General features: G+C 44.4%; 1 protein-coding gene across 1 annotated transcript in view; it reads left to right on the forward strand.

Annotated features, from left to right (window-relative positions):
* The first annotated feature begins 2,412 nt into the window (after positions 1-2,412).
* LOC126214938 (uncharacterized) overlaps positions 2,413-19,345 on the forward strand; it is a 204,651-nt gene continuing 187,718 nt past the window's right edge. Inside the window, exon 1 of the mRNA XM_049941576.1 lies at positions 2,413-2,424. The gene's annotated coding sequence lies outside the window, so the exon portion shown is untranslated. The remainder of the gene's footprint in view (positions 2,425-19,345) is intronic.

Here is a 19,345-nt window from a genome sequence, read left to right on the forward strand (position 1 = left end):
GAAGTCTTCGAGCCACTCACGTATCTGTGAACTTATTCCAAAAGCTCGTACCTTTGTTAGCTGCCTGCAATGTGGCACTGTGTCAAATGATTTCCGGAAATCTAGAGATATGGAATCTGCCTGTTGTCCTTCATCCATAGTTCGTAGTACAACATGTGAGAGAAGGGCAAGCTGAGTTTCGCACGAGCGATTCTTTTTAAAACCATGCTGATTCGTGGACATAAGCTTCTCGTCCTCAAGAAAATTGATTGTATTAGGACTGAGAATATATTCAAGGATTGTGCAGCAAACCGGATTTACGGATATTGGTGAGTAATTTTGCGGGTCCGTTATTTCGCTCTTCTTATGTACGCGGGTAGTTCAATAAGTAATGCAACACATTTTTTTTCTCGGCCAATTTTGGTTGAAAAAACCGGAAATTTCTTGTGGAATATTTGCAAACATTCCCGCTTCGTCTCGTATAGTTTCATTGACTTCCGACAGGTGGCAGCGCTGTACGGAGCTGTTAAAATGGCGTCTGTAACGGATGTGCGTTGCAAACAACGGGCAGTGATCGAGTTTCTTTTGGCGGAAAACCAGGGCATCTCAGATATTCATAGGCGCTTGCAGAATGTCTACGGTGATCTGGCAGTGGACAAAAGCACGGTGAGTCGTTGGGCAAAGCGTGTGTCATCATCGCCGCAAGGTCAAGCAAGACTGTCTGATCTCCCGCGTGCGGGCCGGCCGTGCACAGCTGTGACTCCTGCAATGGCGGAGCGTGCGAACACACTCGTTCGAGATGATCGACGGATCACCATCAAACAACTCAGTGCTCAACTTGACATCTCTGTTGGTAGTGCTGTCACAATTGCTCACCAGTTGGGATATTCAAAGGTTTGTTCCCGCTGGGTCCCTCGTTGTCTAACCGAACACCATAAAGAGCAAAGGAGAACCATCTGTGTGGAATTGCTTGCTCGTCATGTGGCTGAGGGTGACAATTTCTTGTCAAAGATTGTTACAGGCGATGAAACATGGGTTCATCACTTCGAACCTGAAACAAAACGGCAATCAATGGAGTGGCGCCACACCCACTCCCCTACCAAGAAAAAGTTTAAAGCCATACCCTCAGCTGGTAAAGTCACGGTTACAGTCTTCTGGGACGCTGAAGGGGTTATTCTGTTCGATGTCCTTCCCCATGGTCAAACGATCAACTCTGAAGTGTATTGTGCCACTCTTCAGAAACTGAAGAAACGACTTCAGCGTGTTCGTAGGCACAAAAATCTGAACGAACTTCTCCTTCTTCATGACAACGCAAGACCTCACACAAGTCTTCGCACCCGAGAGGAGCTCACAAAACTTCAGTGGACTGTTCTTCCTCATGCACCCTACAGCCCCGATCTCGCACCGTCGGATTTCCATATGTTTGGCCCAATGAAGGACGCAATCCGTGGGACGCACTACGCGGATGATGAAGAAGTTATTGATGCAGTACGACGTTGGCTCCGACATCGACCAGTGGAATGGTACCGTGCAGGCATACAGGCCCTCATTTCAAGGTGGCGTAAGGCCGTAGCATTGAATGGAGATTACGTTGAAAAATAGTGTTGTGTAGCTAAAAGATTGGGGAATAACCTGGTGTATTTCAATGCTGAATAAAACAACCCCTGTTTCAGAAAAAAAATGTGTTGCATTACTTATTGAACTGCCCTCGTATATGAGTCACCTGCACTTTTTCCAATCGTTTGGGACTTTGCGCTGGGCAACAGATTTGCTATAAATGCAAGATAGGTAAGAGGCCAGTGGCGTAGAGTACTCTTTGTAAAACAGAATTGGGATTACTTACTTGCTTTCAAATTTTTCGCTTCTTTCTCTATGCTTTTGCTGTAGCTACCTTTCCCTCTGATTCTGAAGTCAAAGGCCTCCCTGTTCCCTTGATATCCACGACGCTTCCGGTAGTCTAAATATTCTTTGGCAGTTTTTGACTGTTTTCGCACCCAGAACAGCTTTTCTCCCATCTTGGTTCCACCGTCTTCGCCGCACCTGAATTATAAACTGCCACTCCTCAAATCTTGCTGTTATTTTGACTCTCTCCCCAATGCTTAATCGTCGTGACATATCTGCGGTTTCAAAGAAGCATCAAAAACTTCACTGGATCTGGAAAAATATGAATAATTACAAACTTTGATCTATAGAACAGGATAAATTTCATTGATATGTACACATAACACCAATAGAAATTGAAAATCGGGAGTTACTTTCCGGCCGCCCTGTAGATTCCCAATTTTCTTTATGTCCACACGATGTGTTTGTGAATAATACTTATGTGCTTTTTGCAGAAATTGTTATTTTTGAAGCTTAGCTCATCTCTGTGATACGATCTCTAACATCTTTTATTTTCTCTTTCTTTTGCAGATGTAGGCGCTGTGCGGCAAACGAGAGACGCCGGTAAGTGACAGAGAGAAGCGAAGCTGCTGAAATGTCCATCTGGAGGATCATAATTGCTCCGCGCTTAGGGAGAAAGCCGAGCTAACCGAGGACAGCCGTATGTGTGTGTGTGTATCTTACCGAGCCCCGTTACAACCTGTGTGCACTCGCCAACCTGAGAAACTGGTTTCTGTATAAATAACGTATCTCTGTTACGTACCCCCCTCGCTGCAGATACTGCTGTAAGGTATCAGCAACGTATTTCATTCCGAGGTGACACAAGTTTCGACATATTATCAAGTCATCATCAGGCGATCTGAATGTGTTGCACAGAACACGTCGTCTGAATGGGCGCGGAGAGCTGCTTACGACGTAGACAATGTTAACATGGTGAACGCCTAACAAAATAAGCCGTTCTCCAGACTTGTTGCGTATAGAAGTGAATGTGATTTGTAATTTAGTTTCCCATTTTTTTCTCCCTCTTTTCTTTCTTTTTGGTCGAAAATGTTTGAGCAGAACGAAAACAAGAGTACCTAGAACAGTAGCCGTCAAACGTTTTCGCTCAGGGACCAATAGTGTGGACTGGCACCTCGGACTGCATACGAGGTGTGGCTAGAAAAAAACCGGACTAGTACTGGTGAAACAATAAAACGAATGCAATAAGGCCGAAAGTCGCGTGGCCTGTCACGTGACTCTCGCTCCGCCTACTGCTCGAGTTTCATCTGCCTCCTGCACTCAGTCTGCCCGTGGCGTCTGTTTTAAGTAGTTGACGTTTTGTCTGTGCGTCGGAAAATGTTGAGCGTACAGAAAGAACAGCGTGTTAACATCAAATTTTGTTTCAAACTAGGAAAACCTGCAAGTGAAACGTTTGTAATGTTACAACAAGTGTACGGCGATGATTGTTTATCGCGAACACAAGTGTTTGAGTGGTTTAAACGATTTAAAGATGGCCGCGAAGACACCAGTGATGACACTCGCACTGGCAGACCATTGTCAGCAAAAACTGATGCAAACATTGAAAAAATCGGTAAACTTGTTCGACAAGATCGCCGGGGTGGGATCACTTTCAATGTTTTCCAGGATGTCAGAACAAATCATTCTTCGGCGTTCCTTCTGTTCAATTGTGAGACACTTTGGAACCATTTTTGAACACACTTTGTTCATGTTGAAACTTTCATGAAGAATCTGCCTAACACTTTCCTTGTCAACTCCTGTTAACTCAGACACTGCTCTGATTGTTAAACGGCGACTTTCAGCCTTATTGCATTCGTTTTATTGTTTCACCAGTACTAGTCCGGTTTTTTTCTAGCCACACCTCGTATGTACCGATCTTACGTATTACACTCCTGGAAATTGAAATAAGAACACCGTGAATTCATTGTCCCAGGAAGGGGAAACTTTATTGACACATTCCTGGGGTCAGATACATCACATGATAACACTGACAGAACCACAGGCACATAGACACAGGCAACAGAGCATGCACAATGTCGGCACTAGTACAGTGTATATCCACCTTTCGCAGCAATGCAGGCTGCTATTCTCCCATGGAGACGATCGTAGAGATGCTGGATGTAGTCCTGTGGAACGGCTTGCCATGCCATTTCCACCTGGCGCCTCAGTTGGACCAGCGTTCGTGCTGGACGTGCAGACCGCGTGAGACGACGCTTCATCCAGTCCCAAACATGCTCAATGGGGGACAGATCCGGAGATCTTGCTGGCCAGGGTAGTTGACTTACACCTTCTAGAGCACGTTGGGTGGCACGGGATACATACGGACGTGCATTGTCCTGTTGGAACAGCAAGTTCCCTTGCCGGTCTAGGAATGGTAGAACGATGGGTTCGATGACGGTTTGGATGTACCGTGCACTATTCAGTGTCCCCTCGACGATCACCAGTGGTGTACGGCCAGTGTAGGAGATCGCTCCCCACACCATGATGCCGGGTGTTGGCCCTGTGTGCCTCGGTCGTATGCAGTCCTGATTGTGGCGCTCACCTGCACGGCGCCAAACACGCATACGACCATCATTGGCACCAAGGCAGAAGCGACTCTCATCGCTGAAGACGACACGTCTCCATTCGTCCCTCCATTCACGCCTGTCGCGACACCACTGGAGGCGGGCTGCACGATGTTGGGGCGTGAGCGGAAGACGGCCTAACGGTGTGCGGGACCGTAGCCCAGCTTCATGGAGACGGTTGCGAATGGTCCTCGCCGATACCCCAGGAGCAACAGTGTCCCTAATTTGCTGGAAAGTGGCGGTGCGGTCCCCTACGGCACTGCGTAGGATCCTACGGTCTTGGCGTGCATCCGTGCGTCGCTGCGGTCCGGTCCCAGGTCGACGGGCACGTGCACCTTCCGCCGACCACTGGCGACAACATCGATGTACTGTGGAGACCTCACGCCACACGTGTTGAGCAATTCGGCGGTACGTCCACCCGGCCTCCCGCATGCCCACTATACGCCCTCGCTCAAAGTCCGTCAACTGCACATACGGTTCACGTCCACGCTGTCGCGGCATGCTACCAGTGTTAAAGACTGCGATGGAGCTCCGTATGCCACGGCAAACTGGCTGACACTGACGGCGGCGGTGCACAAATGCTGCGCAGCTAGCGCCATTCGACGGCCAACACCGTGGTTCCTGGTGTGTCCGCTGTGCCGTGCGTGTGATCATTGCTTGTACAGCCCTCTCGCAGTGTCCGGAGCAAGTATGGTGGGTCTGACACACCGGTGTCAATGTGTTCTTTTTTCCATTTCCAGGAGTGTATTAATTGGCAACGTACAAAAATTAGTATGTCATGAGCCCCCCCCCCCCCCCCCCTCAGAGCAGCTATAGAAAGGGCGCTATATCTTGGTTGCTGGCCCCAAAGCACTAGTCAATAAAGTTCGGATCACTTCGTGTGGAGTGTTCTGTGTTTCAGACCCTCTGTCACCCAAAGTTGTGACACCATAATTGTTTGACCAACTGTTGTTGTGTTGGTCACGTGAGCGGATGAGTAACTGATTATTAACAATAATTTTACTTACAGATAAGTAGTATACATTATGAAGCACGATCACGAATGTTTATTCTACTCATTGAACTGCATTACAGTAGCCTCAAGTTAATATTCTTTGCTACAAATATGTACCACTTATGAAAATGTCCATCTCGATAACGCGCGTTCACAACTCCATGTCACTTCTGTGTCAAAATTTATACCATAGCAGCTGATCGTTACGAATCGCGCATTCCCGTTAGCTGTCAGTACTGGGCGACAAACAACAAAACATTCCCCCTCTCACATCCGCCAATCCTGCAGTGGCTGAGCTACCGACTTCAATTAATAGTAAGCACGTCTTAAAATATTAAAAAGGAAAACACTTCCTAATTTTCTGCATGATTATATTTATTCGCTAACTGATCAGCTTTCAGCTGCTTAGGCCATATTGAGGTGACAATGGCGCAAATACAGATAAACATGATATAACCTTTATAGAAGATACAAGAATGACAGTGTTTATTTATGTAAACATTACATTTTTGTCACGTACAAATAATCACATTAACTAAAGAAGGTGGGGAGGACAAACAAAGGTTTTATGTGGAGGTACACAAATGAAACTGTTGGTTTCAGACATAATAGCTTACCTGACGTGATGATGGTTTTCATCAGTTCGTTGAAATCCCACCCAGTTGTAAACTAGTATCGTTCGATGTCGCTAGCTTATTTACAAATGTTCCTACTGATGAATCTGAAAACATATTAACTGATCTTTTGCACAAATCCAAAGTAAATCCAGTAGAATTTCATTACATAGTCGATGCTGTTCTAATGTGTGTAAAACAGAATTACTTCGAGTTTCAAAACAAGTATTATAGTCAGTCTGATGGCCAGCTACGGGTTCACCTTTTAGTCCTACACTATCTGAAAGTTTCATGGACAGTTTCGAGCAAATATGCAAAATTAAGTGCTGGTTCACGTATGTCTTTGATGTGCTGTATTTGTGGACCATTAGCACTAGACAATTAGATACATTATTGCGGCATTCGAACTCATGACATAAGGAAATTAAGCTAACAATTGAGTTGGGAGCCCCTTCTATAAATATCTTAGTCCTTAATATAGATGTTAGTAAAAGCTACTGATACGGTAATGCCTGCAATCTCCCAGCATCAACACAACCACAAACATGCAGCTTTTCATTCAGTGGTGTGTGGCTTCCAGCAATGGCATAGCTCTGCTCTGATTTATAACATAAGACGAAAAAAGAAAATGCAGAAAATTACACCACTTGTCTACGCTGGTCAACAACAGTCACTCAGTAGCGACAAAGCTTGGTGCAAAATTCCATGTACTGGCAACATTTCAGACAGCGTTGTAAAAAAGTTAGTCTCGCAAATACAGACCTGCAGTTTGTAATAACAATAGCATATAAAAAATATTATTCAATAGTAAAGACAAATTACAAACCTTGGCATGGAATAGTGTATAACAAATCATTTGCAAGCAGTGTGAAGAAGTGTATATTGGTCAGTCGGCAGAGAGAGCTGTGGCAATTAGGCTACGTGAACATGAGAGAAGCTGGAGATGAAGGAAGAAAGGTCCAATCTTTGCTGATCATCTTTTAGCAGAAAATCATTCATATGATGTAGAATGTAAAGTTTTACATTGTGTCAAGAAAAGCAGAAAGACGACGCTACTGGATATCAACACAGAATGCCAACCTAGTATTAAATGATCAGACTCCTTTTCCGTTTTTCCCTTACAAAAACTAGACTCAGAATGTAAATGAATCTGATCGCTCATGAGTTGTTAAATATATCTCCACATAAAAGCTTTGTTTAACTCCTTAGTTAATTAGTGTAATTATTTTTATGTGACAAAAAATGTAATGTTCACCTACGTAAACTCTCATCTTCTGTACAAATATCATCCGTGTATGTCGCACATTATGTTTATCTGTGCTTGCGACATTCAGTGTCACCTGAAGATGGTCTGAGAAGCCGAAAGCCTGTTCGTACAGAATATTAGGAAGTGTTCTCCTTCTTTAATATTATTATTATTATGTTCTGCCAACCACCGACGGAAAATTCAATTAACATCTTAAAATATTACTGTCTCTGTAAATATTTTCGTTTATTACTGTGCAGGAAAACTAAAAGCTCGAAGCATTTATTGACATTTTTGGATTCGGCTGTTTGTTGTTAGGTGCATGTTATTACAAAATACGGATGAGAACAGCGAGCCACAGTTTGACCTACAATTTACGCACTGGATTTTTGTCCGAAATTTCATAGTCAAACTAAGAGCTGGAAATGGACAAATGCGGTAAAAATTACCAGGAGATGTGGTATTGGGATAGAGAGAGTCCCAATGGAAAATATTTGGATCTTGGACTGCCTGATAAAAACCCGTTGTTCCACAATTCGCCAGCAAGCTGTGATCGGTAGGTCTTTCTGCACCACGCCTCCAACTTCCGTCTTCAGGAAAGTGTCGTTCTTGAACTACGCGACTATTCTTAAACCAGTCTCTCCGGCTTACGTTTCGAGTGCACACCGATGTTGCAACTGTGGAGAAATGTCGCACTGGAATGCTTGCTGTACATAAAGAAAACGACGGAACGCTACTTGAGGTCGTTCTATTTATACTCCAGCATGCAGTTTAAGGATTCTGTGTCAACTTCTCTTTTGTCGCTGTCTTTTAGTTGTTGTATGTCAATTGACATGCTCTTTCTCTCAGGCATGTTATACAAATAATTAAGCCACACTATTTCCACGCTGGGCACACAAATTTCTGAAAGATTCGCGTGTGTCAATTTCAAGGACAATTGCATTCTTCCAGAGAGTCATCCTGGGAACTATTGAACCAACTCTAAGTGTAAGCGGCTGCGAAAAGTCTTTTGTCATTCCTGCTGAATAATTATAGTTAGCGATTTTGTGGATTTTTCGCCAACAGAACTGACGGTCGCAAATCTCTATGAAGATAGCAGACGAACCTGAAGTGATTACTTTGAGATAAAGAACTAAGGTTGGAAATGAATTGCAGTTTTTTTTTTTTAAAAATTAAGATAACAACTCCCTCTACAGCTTGGCAGGCAGGTGGGACCGTACCAAACCACTTCACGTAAAACACAAAGGATATGCCACAGATGATAATGTGTCGTTTTTTAAAAGTACATCCACCAAAGTCCTACGCATTTTTAAAACATGTTCCCTAAATGCACTTTCGTTCAGGGCTTCTAAATTATTCAGTTCCGACTATTTTCATCTCAAAATACTCAGTGTACTCCCTGTATGATTGTGATGAGGTCTCTCTCTCTCTCTCTCTCTCTCTCTCTCTCTCTCACACACACACACATACACACACACAGGAAAGGAAGTTGCAAGAACGCACTCCTCATTGTTTCACGAGCCCCCAGTCACTGTTCGTCTGGGTGAAGAAAGATTACAAATACCTTTAACAGGTCAAAAGTAACAGGAGAAAAGTTAGCGCCTCTCCCTGTATATAGGTGTCTATTATAAGTACAAGCGAAAGGGGCGAGCAGAAGACAATAAAACAAGCAAATAATCCCAATAAACATCGGTCTAGAAACCAACCGTTCCCCCGATACGACATATGCGCTACTGTAGTCGTGCCAATGTCATAAAGTTTTGTTTATACTTATGACATAATCATCACCGGTTTCGGCTGCAATGGATAAAGATAAAAAAGGTTATTTTCCAACTTCAAAGAAGATAACTGTATATACTTGTGAGCTAAGTAAAGTGCTGTTGAAATACATGTGGATCATACATAAAAAGAAAGGCATTTGGTGAACACATGTTCGTGCTTTGTCAAACTGTACATAAAAGCAAAAAAGGCGGGGACTATATAGGTACAACTAAGAATATTCTTAGCTGTACCCACACAGTGTGTTCCAAAAGTCTACGGCAGAATTTCAGGAATGGATTCCACATATGATAAGAAGAAAAATAGTCTAGTAAACATGGACTCCAAAATACGTACCTTAAAAGCTTTGAGTACTTGTTCATCTTATTTACCGTAAAACACATCTCTACAACTGCAAGTTCCTAGCTTCCCGTATTTTGGGAGAAGTTAGTACGGACCAAAACAAGAAAAAGTGTCCATTACACACAGACTCTAGAATGTATACTTTAGGAGCTACAGCACGTGTTCAATAAGAGACATGGGTGGCAGCAGCGAAGATCAACAAGTTCTCATAGTTCTTAAGGTATGCGTTTTACAACCTATGTTTACTGGACATTTTTTTTCTTTTTTTGGTCCATACTAACTCCTCCCAAAATATGGGAAGCTAGGAACTTGCAGATGTAGAGATGTGTTTCACAGTATCGAAGAAGTAGTCATATCTCTTAGGGTACGCATTTTAGACGCCGTGTTTATTTTACTTTTTCTTCTTGCTATATGAGGAATCCATTTCTGAAGTTTTGCCGTCTATTTTTGGATCACCGTGTATACTTCCCTGATTTTTGCTTTTGCGTTCAGTACGATAACGTATGACCACGTGTGCACGAAATGCATCTTTTAGGTATGCTCTATATACACTCCTGGAAATGGAAAAAAGAACACATTGACACCGGTGTGTCAGACCCACCATACTTGCTCCGGACACTGCGAGAGGGCTGTACAAGCAATGATCACACGCACGGCACAGCGGACACACCAGGAACCGCGGTGTTGGCCGTCGAATGGCGCTAGCTGCGCAGCATTTGTGCACCGCCGCCGTCAGTGTCAGCCAGTTTGCCGTGGCATACGGAGCTCCATCGCAGTCTTTAACACTGGTAGCATGCCGCGACAGCGTGGACGTGAACCGTATGTGCAGTTGACGGACTTTGAGCGAGGGCGTATAGTGGGCATGCGGGAGGCCGGGTGGACGTACCGCCGAATTGGTCAACACGTGGGGCGTGAGGTCTCCACAGTACATCGATGTTGTCGCCAGTGGTCGGCGGAAGGTGCACGTGCCCGTCGACCTGGGACCGGACCGCAGCGACGCACGGATGCACGCCAAGACCGTAGGATCCTACGCAGTGCCGTAGGGGACCGCACCGCCACTTCCCAGCAAATTAGGGACACTGTTGCTCCTGGGGTATCGGCGAGGACCATTCGCAACCGTCTCCATGAAGCTGGGCTACGGTCCCGCACACCGTTAGGCCGTCTTCCGCTCACGCCCCAACATCGTGCAGCCCGCCTCCAGTGGTGTCGCGACAGGCGTGAATGGAGGGACGAATGGAGACGTGTCGTCTTCAGCGATGAGAGTCGCTTCTGCCTTGGTGCCAATGATGGTCGTATGCGTGTTTGGCGCCGTGCAGATGAGCGCCACAATCAGGACTGCATACGACCGAGGCACACAGGGCCAACACCCGGCATCATGGTGTGGGGAGCGATCTCCTACACTGGCCGTACACCACTGGTGATCGTCGAGGGGACACTGAATAGTGCACGGTACATCCAAACCGTCATCGAACCCATCGTTCTACCATTCCTAGACCGGCAAGGGAACTTGCTGTTCCAACAGGACAATGCACGTCCGCATGTATCCCGTGCCACCCAACGTGCTCTAGAAGGTGTAAGTCAACTACCCTGGCCAGCAAGATCTCCGGATCTGTCCCCCATTGAGCATGTTTGGGACTGGATGAAGCGTCGTCTCACGCGGTCTGCACGTCCAGCACGAACGCTGGTCCAACTGAGGCGCCAGGTGGAAATGGCATGGCAAGCCGTTCCACAGGACTACATCCAGCATCTCTACGATCGTCTCCATGGGAGAATAGCAGCCTGCATTGCTGCGAAAGGTGGATATACACTGTACTAGTGCCGACATTGTGCATGCTCTGTTGCCTGTGTCTATGTGCCTGTGGTTCTGTCAGTGTGATCATGTGATGTATCTGACCCCAGGAATGTGTCAATAAAGTTTCCCCTTCCTGGGACAATGAATTCACGGTGTTCTTATTTCAATTTCCAGGAGTGTATTTTTCGGCAGCATTTTACTTAGCTTGCAAGCAAATCTAGTAAAAATGTTGTTACTTGCTTGAAGGTTTGTAGCTTCTGAAGGTGGCCGCATTGTGGCCGAAACCGGTTGTGATTGTGTCGTAGAAAATGGTTGTGTCAAGAAATAAACAAAACTTAATGAAAGAAATGTCGTTTTTGTTTTTTAAGAATTGTTAATGTGTGTTTGGATGATGTTCTTTGTGCTACATGCATGATGGTGCACCGGCACAGTTCTACGTGGCTGCTCAGGAATACTTAGCACGAATAGTCGACAGCTAGTGTATTGCTCTTGGCTCGGCTACACCGTGGCCTTCTAGGTCGCCCTATTTGAGCCCGGTGGTCACTTTTTGTGTGGGGATATTTGGAAGCTTTGATGCATTCCAACTCTGTCGGTGAACTCCGGGAACGCATTGTGGGTGGTTGTCAGTGCATTCGGCACACGCCTGAGAGTTCTGAACGTGTACGGGCATCGATGAGGGGACGTATCGAAGTCAGCCTTCCATAAACGATGACTATTTGGAATACTGGTTGTAATGTGTTTGTACCCAAGTGCATGTCTGCAGCCTAGAACCTCGGGTACTCTGTTATGAGGCGTCAACGTACTTCCTCGTACATGTCATACTGGGGAAAGCATTGGCTTGCGGATATATGTTTATTAGGATATTCGCATGTTTCATTGTCTTTTCGTTCCTACACACAAGATACGTCTAAAAATTCGGCGAATGGTCTCATTAAATAAAAGAAACAAGAGTTACAAAGTAATTTTTCTTGCCTTCAAAGCAGTCACCATTAGCTGCAACACACTTCAGACTTTGGTTGTAGTTGGAAACTGTCAGCAAACGTTTCTTGTGGGTGTACAGGAAATGTATTCGTAGTTGCGAATGTGAACCACCTTCGGCTGTATACTGGAACGACGACAATGAAAATTTGTGTCGGATCGGGACTCGAAATCCGATTTTCCGCTTTCTGCGAACGGTCGCCTTAGCCGCTTCGGCCATCCGAGCACGAATCACGGCGAGACTCAAAGCTTGCATATGCTGTCATCCTTGTATCGCAAACTGTACTAGTAGGTTACGTATATTCCCGTCCAGGAAACACATATTTATTGGGAGTTGAGGACGTCGCATTGGCAAATAAATAAGATATAGCAGAGCCTGTGTTATTAAGAACTGCCATGCAACATCCGAAAGGGCACTGCGTCGTACTTCTTAATAACACAGGCACTGCTATTTCGTATCGGTTGTTGCGGAATTCGAAGCACCGTGGTCACGCGCAACGCCTACGCAGCGTTAAGCCTTTTTCAGGGCTGATTTAAGGCGGGGAAACAAAAATATCCACAGGCGCCAAATCTTGCATTGCCTTTCGTTGAGCAATGTAGCTGGGCACGCAGACGTTGCGGATGTACAACAGAGCGTGACCACCGTACTGCTGCTTGATGCTTGATCGAATTTCAGTTAAGCATGTTTGCGAATCACGTCGAGCGATATGAAACATACGAACTACGAATACTTGGAAAATTTTATATGCTTTTATAAAAGTCAGATTTTCCTGTGGAATATCAGATCGAACGGATATCATGATAAAGCAAACAGCGATGCTGCTTATGATATTCATCTGGCTAAATATAGAGTAGTTTATTCTGCAGCAGAGAAAGACGTCGTAACAAAAAACATAAATTCACTGAGATCAAATTATATAGGGAAAAGAAAAAACTGAAATTAGTAATAAATTAGGGACTGCTGCATATGAGGTATGCAAGCTGTTGGTGTGATATTTTCATCAGTTTAGCATCTAATTTCGAAGGAAGAGAAGTGACATAGGTTTTCAAGAAAACTGGTATTTCAATATAGGTACAGAAAACTGTAACCAGTGACTTTTTTGAAATAGTTATCTATTCCATGAACCGGTTTTGAAACGTTTTCAGGCTCATCTTCAGATGGTGTACGGTATGTTACACAGCTGTACATCATCTAAAGATGAGCCTGAAAAGGTTAGAAAACCGGTTCGTGGAATAGATAACTATTTCAAAAAAGTGACTGCTTGCCGCTTTCTGAAATCTGCATTGAATAAACAGTCACGGGTTCTTAAACATTCGTAATGGATAAGGTTAGACTGGTAATTAGTTACATTAGCGCTGTTAAAGATATTTTCCTTTAATTGCGGAAAATTCCGTACCTTAACAAAATCATTATTTATTCTGGACCAGCTACGTGAGACCATCTTCATTTGAGCTCGGCATGTTTCAGGTACGAACTGATGCTTGTACAAACATACTTGAGCCTTATAGAGGCATGAGGGATATGCACATCCTGGTGCAAAAAGCGTAATCATGTGTGTTTGCCAAGCATGCAGTAATACGTGCAGCCACCTTTAGACAGCATCGAACACGACCACACCGGTAGAGACCGCCAGCTGTAATGGTGTCATCGTAGCGCAGCGGTGTCCCTGCAGCGCTGAGGGCGTCACGTCTTGTTGCTCAAGATGCCCGGCAGCGCACCAGTGCTGTGAAGGGTCAGCCGTTATTGTGTAGGAATACAAAATTACCGAGGTGCTCTGGGACGCAAGTACTTATATTGTTATTCCGAGACGGCTCAGTTGAAAAACATGCCTCACTTAGTCGTCCAAACTACTCATCACAAAAGTTTACAGTCACTGTTTCGCAAAGTCACATTCATTAACGTAGTCTGTTGCTCGAGAGAATACGTAGTAGGCATATAAGTATGCACACAATTAAAGCTAAGTTGTAATTTTTATAATTTCATTGTGCATCGCTTACACTTAGAGGTACCGTTAACACCAATTCAGTCAGGTCTGCTCTTACTAGACAAAGACATCTAGCGAATATTCCCTACGAGTATTCTTAGGTATTGCGTGGAAATGTGTGGCAGTGTATTTTTCTTCGTGCAAAAAAGGGTAATTACACATCTTTTATAACACTATCCTTACTTTACGGTGGTGGTTGGAAAATTTATGTATTCTATATGACTTGTGTGTTTTTATGTTCCTATACAAATCCTACTTCTCTGTTACGTCTGGAAAGTGGCTGTTGTGGTTACGAGGTGATTTCAGTGAACAGTGGCTCAGGAGTCTTGCAGAAGAGCGTTAAGCCGCCACCCACCTGCAAGCAGCGCAGTGGAATTGGCCCAAACATCCCGCAAACAGTACAGTTTATTTTAATCTCAAATCAGAATAAAACTGTTTCATCTACAGAAATCACCGACGCGTCGGGAAACATTGTTTGTGTCAGATTCAGATCGCATTGTTCTTGTGACTAAGGCAGCGGGGAGGGTAATATTAGATACAACCTCAGATTCTGCCCTGATCTTACATTTACCTGTGATATTAACTTATATCCGGTTCATATTTCAGTAAAATCCCGTAGAACTCGATTAAATATCAGTGTAATGTAAACATCTGGTTCTTAACGTAGGGAACTGTAAGCTTGTGCACTTCACAAAACCTGAAAGCGTGATTTCATTTGACTGTAGGAGTAATGAGCCACGTTATACAGATATTAGGGAGTAGCAGTGCGGAGATGATGGAAGCGGAACAACCACACACCGCGTCAGTCCAAACTGGATTAATTACAACTTACAAAAGTTGATGTGGTGGTTTTAAGGCTTCAGATGTTCTACATTATCTTCCCCCCATCCCCCCTCCACCCCCTCCCAAACCCTAGATGAGTACTAAGAACGTTCATATAACCAGGTGAAACAGTCATAAAAATCCTTCTCTGGTATGTTGTTCAGTTCTCGCATCACGTTCGCACCTTCTTCCGTCTTGGTGAACCACCACACACACGTACGGCACTTCGTCGCTTTTTGGTAGGTTCGTATTAATAAAACGAAGTCCCGCCACGTGATGGTTCTTTGCAGAACTAATTATCCCTTCATTTCAATCAACTCGCGCCAGACGTCCACACGTTGTTTTGTTAATTATCTCCTATTTTGGGAGTCAAGGTTTTCGGGACAAATTTTACACACACCTTTCTCGTCTCCAAAACGTTCTCGAGAATGTCTTGGGCACTATATTAGGAGAAGTTTCTCTATTGCTATCTGTGACGTGCAAGGTAGGCACACTACCGCCACACATCCACTACCTAACAATGACCGCTCACAACTGACTGATCAAATAGCCATGTCTGTTCTTTGCTGTTGTTGGTTCAAGCCGCCACTGCTGTTACAGCACTGATACCACTCATACACCCGGAATAAAATCAGTGTCTAACCTTTTTGGACTGACAGTGTAGGTTCATTTGTAAGTAAGTGAACGGCGGTAGTAAAAGAATGCAGTCTGTCTACAAGAAAAACGGCTTACAAAATGTTTCTACCGCCCAGTCCTCAAGTGAATGCGACCCATAGAAGCCTCAACTAACAAGGGGTTTGAGGCGTATGCAAGGAAGGACGCTGCGAATAGTCGAGAATGTGTAGCAGAAATGTCAAAAAATTTTAAGCTGCACGGTGGAGACGGAGAAGACGAGATTAGGCGAAAATAACAGCTTCCACAGCGGTGTGTGAGCATTCTTCCCAAGCTGTATCCGCAAATGGCAAAGGACGGAGATCTAAATTTCGTGCAACATAAAGTACCCCTTACAGAGTATAGATGTACGTTCGCAACATTCCAAAAGACGTGCTATGAATTCTCTATGCTGTTCATTTTTGGAACACAACCTACGACCAGCTTAGAGACAGAAGTGATGACACTTTGTGCAGGACCTGACCATCATTTTGTAGGACAATGCTCAAGCACGTACAGTGCAAAAAATTCCAACCCTCGCATATATTGTCTTTCAATAAAACTGTCATTTCTATTCGACACACTGTGTATTTCTTACAGTTATCTGCTGTACTATACTGTAGCAATTTCATCGAGCTATGTTACTTGGCACTGACGCATTATGCGGAAATTACTCTCCTCCTCAAGCTTTGCACACCATCGTATAACAGTACCATCTGTGGAAAACTGCGAAAAGATCTATTAATACTTTGAGAAGATTGATCCCAATGTAACGACTTGCTGCAAGCTGTCAACGCAGAATACATGTAAGAATATGCACTTCGCTAACCGTAAAAGACCTGGCTACAGTTTTAATATGTGACAATCCTAGTCCACGATCCAAAAGTTTGTATCGAAAGAAACGTTTGATCGTAAATCATATACATCTCCACCTGTATTCTTCAAGCCAGTATTCACTACCATGTACATGGCTGAGGATGCTTCTCGCATTATATTTTTTACTACTGCCCCGCTTTGTCCGACTCAAATTGACAAACGGCAACATCTGGGTGCCCCTGCCACGCAGGCAACTTACTCTACAGCGCCGCGCGTCTGGTAGCGTGTGACATGGTGGTAGGGGCAAAGGGAAGGCTTGCACTTAGTCGCAGACTACATCTACATCTACGTAAGTGACCTTACGGTGTGTGGCGGAGGGTAGTTTGTGGACCACTGTCACTCCCTCCTTTTCTTGTTCCCATTTCAAAAGGTTCACGAGAAGAACGATTACTGGCGAGCAACCTTCTGAGCTGGAATCTCTAATCTTATCATCACGGTCTTTTCACGTGATGTACATACGAAGAAGCAATATATTGGTTAATACTTTCAGGGACGTACACCCTCGTGATTTTGATAGTAACCCACACGTGTTTCAGAACGGCTCTCTTGCAACGACTGCTACTGAAATTGGCCGAGCATCTCCGTGACGCGTTCGCGCTTACTAAAGGAACTTGTAACGAAATGCGCTGCTCTTTCTGTACCTTCTCTGTTTCCTCTATTAGTTGTGTCTCGTATGGATCTGGACTACATCTTGTGAGTATTTTTCCAGTGAATCTCAGTCTGAGGTCCGCCCTAGCCACGATTAGTTTTAATACGTAGTTCTACGAATATGACTACTTCCAGTGATTAAACTGCACACAATAACATGTCGCATGTTTGCGGGTGGAGCTGCGGGAGAGGTAGGGGGAAGAGGAGATCGCGCATTCGCTAGACGTGACGACTGCGAAACAAATATGAATATGTGAAATGTATAGTTATTTCGGGTTCTTTTGGCAAATATACTGTTTACTATGTAAATTTTGTATTTTGCTGTAGTTATGATTTTTTTCCGGCCTGAACAAGGTGTAAGTGTCGAAACGGCCACTGTACTTAAACCTTTCTCGCGAGTGTTACCGAAATTTTGCTGTAAGTGACTATTTAAGTGGGTTGATCACATAAAAATTATCGTACGAAAGGCAGATGGCAGACTGTGATTCACTGGAAAAATCTTCGGGAAATGTAGTCCGTCAACAAAACCCTGGTTCGACCAATACTTGAGTACTGATCGTCAGTCTGGGAACCGTGCCAGATTGGATTGATGCAGTAAATAGACACGACCACAGTAAATAGACACGACCAAAAGAAGAGCAGTGCGTTACGTTACAGGATCATTTAGTTGACACGAAAGCGTCACATATATGATGAACCAGGTCCAATGACAGATGGTGCAACAAAGGCATTCTGTATCACGGCGTGGTCTATTGGTGAAAGTTCCGAGAGAATACGTTCCCAGGCGACTTAACGAATATATAATTTCCTCCTACGTATATCTCGCGAAAAGACCATGAAGATAAAACTAGTGAGATTGAAGCCCACACCTAGACCTACCAGCAATAGTTCTTACCAAGAATCATTTGTGATTGGAACAAGAATGAAGGAGAGTGACAGATGGTCACAAAGCACCGTCCGCCACACAGTGCATGGTGGCTTGCCGAATATGTATATGTACTGATGGTTTGTCATCATAAGGTGAAGCTATCCTCGAGCCGAGTGTTGGTGTAAATACCACAGTGCTTCTATAGGCATTGTGAGTTTACAAGGTGGTATATGTTTCCCATCTTGCGACTTCTGAAGCGACTTAATCCAGGTAGTTGTAGAGGGATGTACAGTTTAAAGTGTACTTCAAAATATGGTACAAATTGTCACTCAGAGACTTACCGACTGAGTTACCGAGTTACAACCGACACTACTATTTGTAAAAACTGTCAAACATGTGCAGGAGACATGTAGTTTCAGTAAAATTCAGTATACGGATTAGGGACATGACAGCTAACAAATGATTAGGATTACACAACTATATATGCACCCTGACGGTGAGAATTCAGTACGGTGTGAAGCTGCCACGTGCTGCAATCAAAACCTCTAGACTTCGCAGCATGGAATCAAAGAGTGCCCGCGTATGGTGTTCAGGTAAATTACATGCAGCTTATAGGAGCAATGAACAAGTTGCCTCCCAACCAGATCCCAGACATATTCAACGGGCGTTATGTCAGGCAAACGTGCGACATAGGGAAGCACTTGTACCCGTAATTCTTCAAAAAGATTTGCATATTCGTTGCCACATGTGGCCAGGCATTATTCTGCTGAAATATGGCATGTGGAGCTGCCTGCAGGAGGGGCAATACATTCAGCTACAACTCCCCTCCATCTGCCGCCCTATTAACGAGGTGGCTGTTCAGATTACCCTCAATATATAGCAGGCTAGACCGGTGGTTACAGTGAATCGCTATAAAACTTATAATAGCCAATGCACCAACAAGGCGGAAAATTAATACACTACTGGCCATTAAAATTGCTACACCAAGAAGAAATGCAGATGATGAACGGGTATTCATTGGACAAATATATTATACTAGAACTGACATGTGATTACATTTTCACGCAATTTGGGTGCATAAATCCTGAGAAATCAGTACCCAGAACAACCACCTCTGGCCGTAATAACGGCCTTGATACGCCCGGGCATTTAGTCAAACAGAGCTTTGATGGCGTGTACACGTACAGCTGCCCGTGCAGCTTCAACAAGATACCACAGTTCATCAAGAGTAGTGACTGGCGTATTGTGACGAGCCAGTTGCTCGGCCACCACTGACCAGACGTTTTCAATTGGTGAAAGGTCTGGAGACTGTGCTGGCCAGGACAGCAG

This window comes from Schistocerca nitens, chromosome 12 (genome assembly GCF_023898315.1).
Source record: "Schistocerca nitens isolate TAMUIC-IGC-003100 chromosome 12, iqSchNite1.1, whole genome shotgun sequence".
NCBI lineage: Eukaryota > Metazoa > Arthropoda > Insecta > Orthoptera > Acrididae > Schistocerca > Schistocerca nitens.